Raw genomic sequence first — 14,219 nt, 5'->3', positions numbered from 1 at the left:
TCTTTAATGTGTAGGGGGGATCAGTCGAAGTTTAAGTTCAAGTTTGTGGGGTCGCCACCCTATTCCCCCGGACGCCATCTTGGAAAAAGGGGTGCAAACAGTTTTCGCACTTACATATTAAAAAAACGAAATTGCGTCCTCTGAAAAACGCAACCCTAAATGTAACTTTTCAATGGACTATATTGGATATGATTTATTCGAGTAGATCATTTACAGACCGGTTTCGAGGTATTACCTCTCATGTATCTCTATGGGATATAATTCGATATCCAGCGTGGTATTACCCGGGGAAGTAGTTGTTTTACGGCAGGCATTTACCAAAACCTACCGTGTACCTAGGTAGTTGGGAGAGATGAATGTTTTGATATTTCATTTCGAAATATTTATTTTCTTATTGTTAGAGAGAAGACTGAATTTGAATATATAAAAAGCAGATAGAGATTTTGTATTATTTGAAAGATTGTGATTCAGGTAATAAAAAAGTACGTTTAAAAATGTTCACTGTTTTTATCGACCCTGATCTGGATTATAACTACAAAGTCTGAAATAGCTGAAAAGTAAAACAAATATGGCCCTTCGAGCTGTAAATTAAATAGTCTTTTGGAAATATATCTACTAGAAAAAGTGAGAGAAAAAACTTCGGCGTTCATCCTGTGAGATGTAGATATGATGAAGAGGCACCCAATGATGAACCAAAGATGAAAAAAGCGTTATTTTTATCAATTTAAACGACGAGTAATCCCAAAATATCAAAAAGCAGTTCAATCGTGAGACGGCAAATGGAGATTGATCTTGAAACTGTGAGACGCATTGTGGAATTGAAGAAAAAAATTATTTAAAAAAAGCAGAGTTTAAGAGAACAACAATAAAAGAAGCATTGGAAAGTCAAACTGAGAAACTTTCAGGAAATCGTGAAAAATTACACCTTACGATTTGGTCTCTTCATTTTTGAAAAATATCACATGTTTCGCTAACATATACGTTATTCACGACATGTTTTGCTAACACATCTCGTGATATTTTTTGAAAATGAAGTTTGTGGAGACAAATCGTAAGCTGTAGTTCAACTTACGATTGTCCCTAATTCACACAATGCGGATTCAGTGACAAACGATAACGAGACTTCAAAAATGCTCGAAAGGTAGTGCTAGAAATATTGTTCAAGCTTTATTGTACTTTACCTTTGAAGTCGACAAAATTATAGAGACTTCAGAAAACAGGTTTGATGAATCAGAATGTATTCTTTGAAATTTGATATTGTTATAGATCAGGCCCGAAAGACTTCGGACGCCACTGGTAACCAGAAACCAAACGTACACGAATTTGCCAGGACCAAATTACAGCTTTCCAGCCACAGGATGAAGATAAGATTTGACAAAAAGTCGCTGCCAGTGAGCTTCAAGGAGGGCGATGCAGTGTGGCTCTACCAACCCCAAAGTCAGAAAGGTTTGTACCCCAAGTTGCAGAGACAATGGCAAGGACCTTACTCGGTAACCAAAAAGATAAACGATCTGGTGTACAGAATCCAATTATCACCCAGAAGCGAGCCTGAATTTGTGCACATAGAGAGGTTAAGTCTTTACATGGGTCGTGATGTCCCCTCTTGGAATGTTGTTCAGGGCGAATAACCTCGGGGAAGAAGGTAGTATTGTAGATTATGCCCGAAAGAAAGTAACGCCGGCCGCCACTGGTAACCGGAAACCAAACGTGACATAGCTGAGGGCGTGGGAAGGCCCAATGTTACCTGCCGCTCGAGAAGGAGCAAGAAACATGCTATCGATATTGACGGATCATCGGCGAAATCCTAGGATGTTCCATTGCGATATTTAAACGCTGGCTGCAGGCCTATTCGGACAGTCACGTACACAGTGAAGTGGATGTTACAGTGCGGTACGCGAAGTGATCTAGTAAGGCGGTAGACATTCAAATAATAGAGTATTTGTGTATTTAAAGTGAAATAATGTTAAGATTATTCAGTGCAGTCAATTATTGGTGAATCCACGGGATAAAACGTAACAATATCAACAGTCTGGTAATTTCACAGCAAACTTGAAACTTTCATCGCTTTTTATTATTCCATTCATAATTTGGCACTGCAGTTTTCAAAATCAACAGTATCTGTCAAATCCACAACTGTTACATGATATTGTGCCAAAGTTGACATCTAACTGGAAACTCGAATGGGGGAAACACTTGAATAAGTGGAATACCTAAGCTCCACAGGGTGGTTACAATTTCCGATTTTGCTTCTTGGTTTACTAAAATGGTGCAAACTGTATTGTTTCCTCAGATGAGGGTGATGAAAAAAAGAAATATTTATACATGACTAGGGAAGAAAAATGAAAGAAACCAGAATCATTTTGAGAGTACTGTAAAGAATCAAATCAAGAAGTAGATGAATGTAACTTTTTGCTATAGCATGACGTGAATGAAAAATGAGATAGAGAGAAGACTGAATTTGAATATATAAAAAAATAGTAACACTGTTTTTTTATGAAAGAGAGGACATTGTCAGATCAAAATCTTCAGGTTATGTGGTGCTGCAGGTTTTTCCGGGTGTTCCTGCAGCTAAAAAAGTAAATGTGCCACTGGAATTGATAAAGTCGCCCCAGAGCGCCAATTAATTTTTGTTGTTTTTTCATAATTTCATGATTTGTATTACTTTCTTCTTTAATATTCTTACAATTCTTGTAACACTGTTTCTATTGACCCTGATCTGGATTACAACTATATAGGAAGTCTGAAATAGCTATAAAGTTAAAAACATTGTTATTTTCGAGAAATACCAATCAAATAACCAGCAGGAGTCGTAGTTTTATCATGCTGATTACTGTCACGGTAATGCTGAATAACAAAGTTGTCATTAAAAAATGGAAATTTATGGACAAAAACTTTGAGGTCTGTTGGTTAAGTATTATTTTCGATAAAATCCTCAAAACTGAATAGACGGTTTATATTTTGATAACGTGTGACGAAAAGGAAAACTATTGGGACTGAATTTCTTGAATTAGATATTAAAAATATCTTTTATTCAAAATTAACAGTAATCAACATTGACCCAATAATCAACTTTGTTTTGAAACTAATCTAATGTGAGGGATGAATCTGATGATGTTTTAAGAACAGCCGCAAGTCGCCGCGTTCGGTAACGTGCAAACGATTTCTCATTTTAGTTAGCAGCATTGTAACAGCACTAAAGCCACGTCCACACACATATAACGATGACATATGACAAATCGTTGAATGATTCAACACAATCCAGGATACATTACGGTAATAATTTTCAAATTTGTTTAAGCTGCTTGTTTGTTTTCAATTCAATAAGCTCTTCTTCCAGATGAGATGATATTGCGGTGTAGACATTAGAAAATGGATCCAACACCTATTCTGGTATATCCAATTTCAAAATATTTTGGAAGCGTTCAATAAAATCACTGGTTTTCCAAATGTAGGCAAACAAGTCGTCATTGTTGCAGGATAGTGATAATTTGGAAAAATTGTGAAACTCACGACTGCCAATATTCTTCTTGTATAAGAGTAGTTCGGCTACGAAAGCAGCAACGACATTTTTTGTTTTTGATAAGTTCAAGTCATCACCTTGAAGTTGGCGATTTATATAGTTTAATAATTTGAACAACTCTGTCAAGCACGCGATATCATTAGATATAATGAGGTTGTTGCGCAGTTCTAAGTTTTTGGGAAAGAAAGGTTTTGGCTTCATACGTTTCCATCTTGATAGAAAAATCAGTAGGAATCTTCCAAAGAAAGGAATGAAGCAATCAATTTCAAAACAGAAGTAAGGAAGAACTGTATCACAGAGTCATATAGACACACTTCTGTGTGAAATATCAATCGGGTAAAATCTTCATTATTAGTAACACAAAGCTGATTAAATAGTTAGAATTTTATTGACTGCTTTGAGGACATATTGCAGTGACTGAAACAGTCGTTCACTTAAATTTCTATAAAATGAATGTTGTCGATGAATGACGCAATGTACGGCGAGCACATCTGGAATTTCAATCCAACTGAAGTTTTCAGATGATTGCACAGCGACTCTTCAATATTTTCAGCCATTTCATCAATTAGTGTTTACACAAAATTGTTGCTTAAAAGGATTTTATGGATAATATCTGCTGCCGATTTATGTAAAACCGTAGTTATTACTTCTTCATTGCCGGTAAAATGAACTCTTCTTTAATGATATTCAATTTCCCTGTTCGAGCAATTAACAAAGAGATATTGTAAGAAGCTCGAAGTCCGTCATCGTCTTGCTTAGCAACCGCCAAAAAAGTTATGATACACTTGCCTGAGCATTGTGGTTCTTCATTTTATTCAAATGGTCTTGAAGGCTTCATCACCTGAAGATGGGTTCGCGGCATTTTCAATAAATTCGTATTTAATTTATTCCGCGCTACATTGCTACATCTTTTTTGCTTCAGACATAGTTATGTTTTCACAAATACGTAAGTAAAGTGTTGAGGTTAGGTACCTACGAGCTTTTGTATAGTCGAAGTAAACTGTATTGTGAATAGTGTCGGCGAGCTCAAAGACAAAAAAAAAACAATACGAAGAAATGATGACGCTGCCAACTAGTCCACGTGGTGTTCACGATGGTGAACAATGCGAAAAAGAGATACCAATGAATAGGATTCCGATGCATTTGAATATTGAAACAGAGAGAGTATGTTTCAATGTATATAAGAATCTACATCTCAAGTTTGGTTTCGAGGGAAACAAACCTTCAACAGCAACATCAGATTTGACCAAAATTTCTTTCTCAACAGTACGTAAAATCCCCAAAAACAAACTTATGAACGCAAGACGCGATGTGATACGGGATTACCAAAACATTTAGATGTTCATCTAATAAAAACATAAAAAACAGTTACCTACGACTGTTACAAAAGCAATGATATTCCTACAACTCAAATCAGAAGGCTATAAGTGTTTAGATCAATAAGTAATTTTGTGTACCCATTTGTATTTTCTATAATATTATTGTTGTCTAAAATTTATAATAATAATAATAATAGTTCTATCGAAATTATTTGCATTTTTTTTTAGTTGCCTCTCCTTTTTCGAAATCAAAGGTTTGTTTAAGAAAATAGCCAAGTGATTGAAACTTTGCACCAGTCATGTCAAATTTTTAATTTCTCTCTAAAAATGTCCGTATAAGTAAAAATGTATCAGAAAAGTTAAACTCCATGATGAGTTTGTTATGTATACATGAATTCATGACAATTAACCGACCTTGGAAGAAATTGAATACTTCCGGCCATAATATGAGCCAATATGAGCCGCTGTGACAGAACTCTTCAGCATTGAATAAAGAAACTAGGATTTAGATATAAAATAATAAACAAACTTCAGGCAGTTATGGAAAGCAGAAGAATAGTGGAATAACGTAACAAATACTTAGAACAAATAACTAAATATAGACAAGAACAACGGCAAATTTTCTATTTGGACGAAATTTGGTATGACACTCACGACACAGTTACGAAAGGGTGGACTGATGGTTCGAGAATGTGTACGCCTAACATGCCTGCAAACAAAGTATCGCTACTAATAATTGTGCATTGCGGAGGAAGTAAATGATGGGTTCCAAATTCTTTGAAATTAGGTGGAAAAAAACTTGAGGACTGCAATGTGGACTATCATAAAAACATGGAAGCTAATATTTTTGAGGAATGGTGTGGAAATACATTGATCCCAAATTTGGATGCAAGTAGTATAATAGTTCTTGACAATGCTCCGTATTATTTGCGACAGCTCATCAAAGTACCGAATAAAAATTCGAGGAAAGATGAAATACATATTTGTCAATGGATAACAATCTGTATTTTGAAGATAACTATACCAAAAACCAACTACTTGAAGTTTAACAGACAAAAACATTTGAAAAGTGTATGCCCTTGAGAGTATTGCTGAAAAGTATGGACACACCATACTGAGACTTCCCACCTATTTTTGTGTTTTCAATCCCATCAAGTTGATTTGGGAAAATTCGAAACAAAGCATCAGGCGTAAAAATAATTTTTCAAAATTTAACAAGAGAGTAATAAAGCTAGTTAAAGAAGAAGTATCTAATATTGAAAAAGTAATTTTAGTTGAGAAAGACTATATAGAGATTAGACACTTTCATATTAATGGTGTAATGGAATTATTAAAAGCTTCAGAAGAAAGTTAGTGAAGTGTTTTTGAAGCGATAAGTAGTATTCAGAAGTATTTTCAATCATCACTCTCTTATTTGAATCCCTACTTTCCCACTCATCTATATGAATGAAATATTTAATATATATATATATATATATATATATATATATATATATATATATATATATATATATATATATATATATATATATATATATATATATATATATATATATATATATATATATATATATATATATATATATATATATATATATATATATATATATATATATATATATATATATATATATATGAAATGAGTATGAATGAATCAGCCGTGTCACCGTCGAACAGTCCGCGCCCGCAGAGTAAGTACAGAAGCGGAGACGAACGAAGTGAAACGGACTTAAACGGGTAGCGGGCGGAGTAGCGGGAGGGCGAACGAGTGCGATGGGTGCAGCGGAATGTCACGTCAGTTGTCAGCCGGTCGCGAGCCGCCGCTGTGTATTTTGGATTGGTCCCTCCCCTCACCTGCACTCCGCCAACACGAATGTTGACGAAATATAATACAGGATTGCTCAAATAAATCGTACAATATTTGTTCGCGCCAAATGTGATTTATAATTGAACTTTATTTCAATTTTATTTTTTCTTCATTTTTACTGAATTAGCTACATAAAAAATCCCGCTTCTTTCAATAAATTGATGGATGTAGCCGTTACTACGTGGTAGAAAGTCATAATGAAGAAAAGTTAAATCAATCTTTCTATGTTTTTTACCACTTTTATTTGTACCTAATGTTACTGCAGTTTCGTCCTATACGGACATTTTCAAACTTATACTAAGTATAAGTTATTATAAGTTAGTATAGTATAAGTATAGTTAGTATAAGTATAGTATAAGTAGGACGAAACTTCAGTAACGTTAGTTACAAATAAAAGTGGTGAAAACATAGAAAGTTTAATTTATCTTTTCTTCATAAAAAAATCCCGCGTTTGGCAAGTGCTCAGTTTGGCCGCAACAATAGAAGTCAAATGTAAATCTTTGAACCCAGCAGTTATTCATCATTCCAAGGCAGCATTTTTGAAGATAACTTTCGAAAAGCCATGGACCCTGATGTTTGGCCCTATAGAGCGTGCATTAGTCGATATTTTCAGAGGAAGGAGCGGAAACAAGTGATACGGTAACGTTTAAACCTGATCTACTGTCGAATAATATAAACACTATAAATAATGACAAAAATCAGTCATTTACTGACTGATATTGATGAAATTGAAGATATAAAATGTATTTGCTTAGTAGAAATAGGCATTAAACAGAATGTTGTTAAACCTGTCAGTTCTTATTGTGGATCTTCGTTATGATGTGGAGGTGTAGGAATTTGGGCTCGTTCAGACTTAGTAATTGATAGTATTGCCCTGTCAGATTTTTGTCTAGAGCAACATTTTGAAATATGTGCATGTATCTATAAATATGGTGGAACAACTTTTTGTATCTTGCATTGCTATAGGTCACCTTCAGCAGACGAAAACATATTCTTCACAAAAATATCAGATGTGTTGGATTTTTTATATAAACCAAATCACAATTTCCTTTTATGTGGAGATTTTAATTTTGATAGATTTAAAAATACGAACTCCAACAAGTTGTCATTAATTTTGTCGTTATATAACCTTGCACCAAAGGTAGCGTGGCCTACACGTGTCACAGACACATCCTCTACCTCAATCGATCAAATATTTTCAGATGTGAATTGCGGAACATGTTGTGTAATAGACTCTGACTATAGAACTGTACTTTTAGACTTTCTCCAAAACACAAAAAATAAAATAAATTATTCAGACACGACAAGACACTTTAGCGAACAAAACATTGGCAATTTTAAAAATGCATTGATGAAAGAGGATTGGAAAGACCTTCGCAAAATTTCAAATGTTAATGCTAGTTTTGAATATTTCTACACTATGTTTTTATATCATTTCGATTTGAATTTTCCCAAAACTGAATATAAAAGTAATAAATGTCCCTCCAAGAATTGGGTAACCAAGAAAGTAAAAATATCTAGTCAAAAATTGAAGGACCTTTTTGTCCTACAAAAGAACTGTGCCGAAATTATCCCTATCTATAACCAAAAAAAGAGAGAACATAATAAATTAGTAAAAAAAACAAAAAAATATTACTATAAAAAAAATTGTTAACTCTGAAAATCAGTCAAAAGCAGTTGGCAAGTCATTTCTGAATTAAACAATAAACAGAAGAAATCTACTAATGTTACATTAAATATTGAAGGTGAAGTAGTAGAACACCCAGAGGAGATTGCTTCAATTTTTAATGACTTCTTTATGAATTCAACAAAAAATTTAATAGGCCAAATGCCTAACCCAAAGGTATATATAGCTCAAAGTTCGTCGAATATTAATTCAAGTACTTTATATCTCAATCCGTTTTGTGAAACAGAATTACTGAACTTATTGTTGAGGAGAATGAAAAATAAGTATTCTTCAGGCTTTGACGATTTGCCAATTTTTATTCTTAAAAAGGTCTTGTCATGTATAATGAAACCTATTACATATTTGATAAATTATTCATTCACTTCAGTAACTTTTTCAGAGAGTATCAAAATCGGAAAAATTATGCCAATTTTTAAAAATGGTAACGTTAATTCTCCTGAAAATTACTTTCACCTTACTTTCATCTCATAATTCTGAGCTGTAAGTCAGAATTCTGACTTGCAACTCAGAATTCTGAGATGAAAGTCAGAATTATACAAATCGAAAAAAAATTTTGTGTGGCCCTTCAACGCTTTCGTACTTTTCGACTAGTTAAAAAATTTTAAAATATCATCTTTAAAAACAGGTAGGAACAATCTAATGTGATTAGGGAGGTTGCAGGTTATTTCGACTGACAAAAAATAATGAAGGGAAGGTGTAATCATATGAAAAACATGTAATTGTTTTATCCGCGAACGGAAAAATCGCTGGTATCTTCGAGTCAAGGTCTCGCGGCGCTATTCAGTTTTGAAATCGCGCGTTGAATGAAAAAAACATTACTCAGGATCTCACTGAACCACTTTTCTACCATATCGTATTTCGTTATTTTGTTTCGAACCATCTTCCTCCTTTCAAACTCTACGGAAATGAACGATCCCGTTTCAGATTGAACGTTAGTGAAAGTTCCATGCAAACTTCTATTACAAGGAATAGAGAGGAAAAAACAAATGCGACATCTTGAATGCTTTAGTCATAAAGAGTTGTAACTGCCTCAAAAGAGGTACATTTTCTTACAGTGTCTGAGGATTGATGATATAGGTCACTAGCGAACCGCCCCGGCTCCGCACGGGTGCAATGCTGATACTTAATATAAATTTCCCCACCGGAAATTCGAAGGCATGGAGCAAAAGTAATGAAAAAATAATTTTGTTTTATGGACACAACTTTTTCCTCCGCGGCTGGCGCCCCAGTTGGAATATTTAAAAATCCTTTTTTATTGCACATCTACAACATAAAACGAAACTACATACAAAATCTCAGCTTCCGAAAATATAGCGATACGGAGAAACAGTGATGAAAAGGTAATTTTCATATGTAAACGCGTCCCTTTTACCTGCACGGGGGCGCCCCAGTTGGACTATTTTAAAATCCTTCCTTAGTGCACATCTAAGACCTAAGAAGCACCTATTTTAGCTTCCTAGGACTACGGAGAAACAGATGAATTAGTAAGTGTTAAGTGAGTGGCTTTCGCATTGATAAGTATAGAAGATGCGATGAACTTGAAATTGATTTCACCAAAATTTTCAATTCCTGGAAAACAAGTCGGATTTGGTGGCTTTTAGATGATACATTCTATTTCTTCCTAACACGTCAAAATGTTATTGAGAATATTCAGGTAGGTACTTTGATTGAACAGCCATTTTTGAAGCTGAAAATAATACATTATATTTATTTGAAAATTCAACGCAAGTAACACTGAAAGATACTGAAATTATAACAAGCCACAACTCCTCATTCTGAACTAATTTTCTGAATAATATTTTGACATATAATCAACAAAAAGAACACGAATATTGAAAAAACAGTTATTCTGGTTATACATTACGTAAAAAGAAAACGGTTTTCGATTCACTGTCAAAGTCAACTCTTCTTTCAAAAAGGACAATCTTCTTAGCATATCTTCGTGAGAAATCTATTTTATGGCAATTTCTGAATAAAACTTTGAACTATCACACTTCGTTCATCAAAATATTGGTCCGATATGACCAATATGATTTTTGTAAATGAATGTACAATACCCTTAAAATTAATGATCAATAGTTTTTAGCGCTCAAGATTTTCCAATTAAAGGATGAAAGAAATTCACTATACTTCATTTTTGGAGAAGTTATGCAAGTTTGAAAAATGTGTACCTATCGTTCACACTGAGATTTTCCTCCGAAAGCCCTGTACATTCACTGTTTTAAACGTTATATCATTTATAATAAAACATTCAATATTTTATAATGTTTATCTTATCGATTCGATGAGAAAGTACCAATCGTTTATGAAATTTCTTGTTTGTTACACTTTAGAAATCAATTTATATTTGTGTTCTATCATTAACCCTGAACTTCGCTTTGAGGTGAAAACCCAGTAATGCAGATTTATAGAGAAATATATCATTTTCGCTAAATATACTCATCAAGTTCCGTTTTATTGTATCGATGCATTCAGCTGGCTTCTTTATGTAGTGGAAAACTTCAGGAAAAAGGAATGAAACAAATCAACAAAAACGTTTTCAAATATTCCAATGCTAAGAAGTTCATCTCATATACCAACCTCACTTGATTGAATCCCAACTAGGAAGTCAAATGACCAAGGAAACCCCCTCAGTTTTTTCAAACATGAAAATTCTCCTTGCATACAGAAACAGTATGATGAGAGTATAATATGCAGTGAATGGTAAGTGCTGAGAGAGACAATTATAATATCAAATTTTATTTTTATTTCATTTAAATTCATTTACACAGCTTTGGGAACACAAATCGTTTTTAACACGCCACAACATTAGATCCATGCATGCAGCGGCATCTTCGTAACTGTTATGGCCTTCTGTGCTGGACTGTATATTGCGATGTAGCACCGTTGATGCTAATTCCTTCAGGGCCTTACGATAGGGAAGCCCTTTTTCGTGTTCAAACACAAGGGCGGTGTCTACTATATTTTTATGTGCAATTTTCAGAGCTCGCAAGTCGCTCTCCAACGAATGGCCAATTAAAACTGTTTCTGCTCCTATGAACTGCAATAGGTCATATTGCACTTCGTGTATTCTTTTTGGGGCATTGATCTCCATATCTTGAGCCGTTATTCCAGAAAAGCGAGTATTGTAGTCTACAATCTCATGATTCGGCTTCACATAAGAATCATAAACTAAGCCTCCATCCATACGGACAACGGTGACTTTTGTCAACTCCAATCCTCTCACTGTGTAACACATTTCACAGTCCAATGCATAAACTCCACTAGTTTCACCGACTTGAAAATCTTGCCTCTGTTTCGTTATTGCATATCCTTCATAAGGATTTTCTATATCGTTATTTTCGAATCCACTCCATACATGAAGATGACTCTCTGTGCAACCCAAGGAACCAAATATTTGATAACAGCAATCGTGAGCGAAGTATCCATAATTTTCATGTGATGAAATATTACATCGACGCCTTTTGCCCCAATGGTGGTAACACTTCTCCTGCGTAATGTAAGCGTTTGCAGTCGTGAAAAATATTTTCTGGCACCTGCAGCATGTCCTCATCAAATATTTTTCTGTAGGCCTGAACTCCTGGGCATTGATATTTAATCTTCCTTCATGAACCGGAAAGCTAACGCTGTGAGATTTTTTCCTTGTTGAACTACCTACTGGCTCGATTGGATAACCTAACGTCAATAATAAAGTAGGTGAGATCACATATCTGAGAAGTAATAACTCAAACGTTCTCTCCGAAACCCCCAAGGCGATAAAGTGAGGAGAAGGCTGCAACATTCCTGAGACTGTCCTCTGTCCTGATACTGAAGGAAGTTGAGCCACTTGATAAGTTGAATCTTGAGTAATGTACTCTCTTCGTGTTGAATTTATTCGTGTACGTAATTGACAATAAGTGTTATTCCTTCGCAATATCCTATGACTATCAGAAAAATCCTTTCTTTGGTAAGATTCGTTACGAAAATAATTTGTCACTTCTTGGTGTGATCCTAGAGGGTCATATTTAGTAAAGTAATACTCATCACCGCTTCTTCCCTGTTCGATCCGGACACTATATGAACCGCACTGGCGGGATAGAGGCGGAACAATAGTGGTCGCCAGAAGGTTGTATTGTACCAGCTCTTCTATCTTACTCATTCTGATATTCTCAGAAAATCTCTTTCGTCCACTTCTTCTAGTCCACTGTCGCTGAACTGCAAAAAAAAACTATTGGTCACTTTCGTCGGTACTGTTTGATGAAATGGAATGAAAACACATAATGGTTATATGACCATGAAAATGGTTACATAATTGAGAAATTATTGCCTTTCATGAATAGTTTTTTTTTGTTTCTACCAACATGGCTCTCTTCGAAAGAAGAAACTTCATACGACGAATAGAAAAACAATTCTCCTTGGCTATGTAACTCATAATAACCAGAATCAATGAAATAATGTTATACGGTCTATTGGGGAGCAGCAGCTAATCGCATAAAGATGCTAGATGAGAAATTTACTAGATAGTTAATAAGTCTCGGTTTGCCTCGCTTGGTAGCTAGGAACGATGTTTGTTACAGAAAAAGTAATGCAGATTATTTTCACAGCCGCCAAGCATTATATCAATCAATAACGAACACGTGGTCCTCAACAGAAACCGCTAACCAAGTTAGCATTATCAGGAGATGATTGAAACTCTCAGCCCAAATTGAAAAATTTGGGCTGAGAGTTTGTAAAATTTTGAACTATATTGCGAATATAAATGAAATTAATATCATTGTACTCACCACTCTCCAAATTTCAGTATCGCAATATCACTAATCACAATTTGTAGCAGAAATATATTTATTTTTTTCTAATCACTTGTATGAGATAAACACTTCTAATGAAGAAAGAAAACTTTGTCACCCAAATGAAGAGCACATATAGAATGAAGAAGTATTACCTTCAAGTTCTTAAATACTAGAATCATTGTGATTTCAATTTACCTGTAGAATCTACCTGACAAAATTGCCTGTCGAATGTACCTGGCAATATAGGCAATATATGAAATTTCCTCATTCACCAAAGTTTGTATCTCGAGTACTTGAACTAACTTTCATTTGTACAAGTAGAATTTTTTATTGGAGATACGTAGAAATGAAATAATAATAATAATATATATATATATATATATATATATATATATATATATATATATATATATATATATATTCGGACTGATACAAAACACGTGTAATAGGTTCAAAAACACTTGAATAAATATCGTGAATACAGTTCCAGTTCTCACGCATATATACGTAGATGTATTTACTTTCTCTGTTGGTTAATATTTTGAAAAACTGAAATATTGACTAGCTAAGTTCAGGGACTTCTTCTCCCATCGCGACAGTTGACGGTCTATGCCGATAACGACCGTCCTCAAAGATAGCACGTGGATATTGTGGTCGGAGAGGAGTACATTTTTACGATGCGCGAACACTGTCACGAACCTGAAGTTAGCTTCTTCTTTGATTTATATGGCCGTTGCTTCTCAGTCAAGCGCATTTGGCCAGCCTCCTCGTTTTCATAGTGAACAGGAGCTTCGTCCGGGGGCGCAGCTGTCTTTTTACGGGAGGGTCACCAATCCTTTCAATATGACTTTACAAATAAAACATCTATTATCGCACTGACTGTCCTCTAAAAATGTCTTTCACTTCGACATTCATTCGAATTTGACTTCATTTTATTTTTTATTAATCGTTAAACAAGTAGTAAGTCAAAATAATCAGAAAAAAAGTTTTATACTCCATTTCAATTATGTTATCTGTACGAAAAGGAACAACAAACCGGTGTTGTTATTGTCACCTC

This window comes from Leptinotarsa decemlineata, unplaced genomic scaffold (genome assembly GCF_025532065.1).
Source record: "Leptinotarsa decemlineata unplaced genomic scaffold, Ldec_3_MD MMD2_tig00026282_RagTag_RagTag, whole genome shotgun sequence".
Lineage (NCBI taxonomy): Eukaryota > Metazoa > Arthropoda > Insecta > Coleoptera > Chrysomelidae > Leptinotarsa > Leptinotarsa decemlineata.
The sequence above is the reverse complement of the archived record's forward strand: the minus strand, read 5'-3'. Positions refer to the sequence as shown.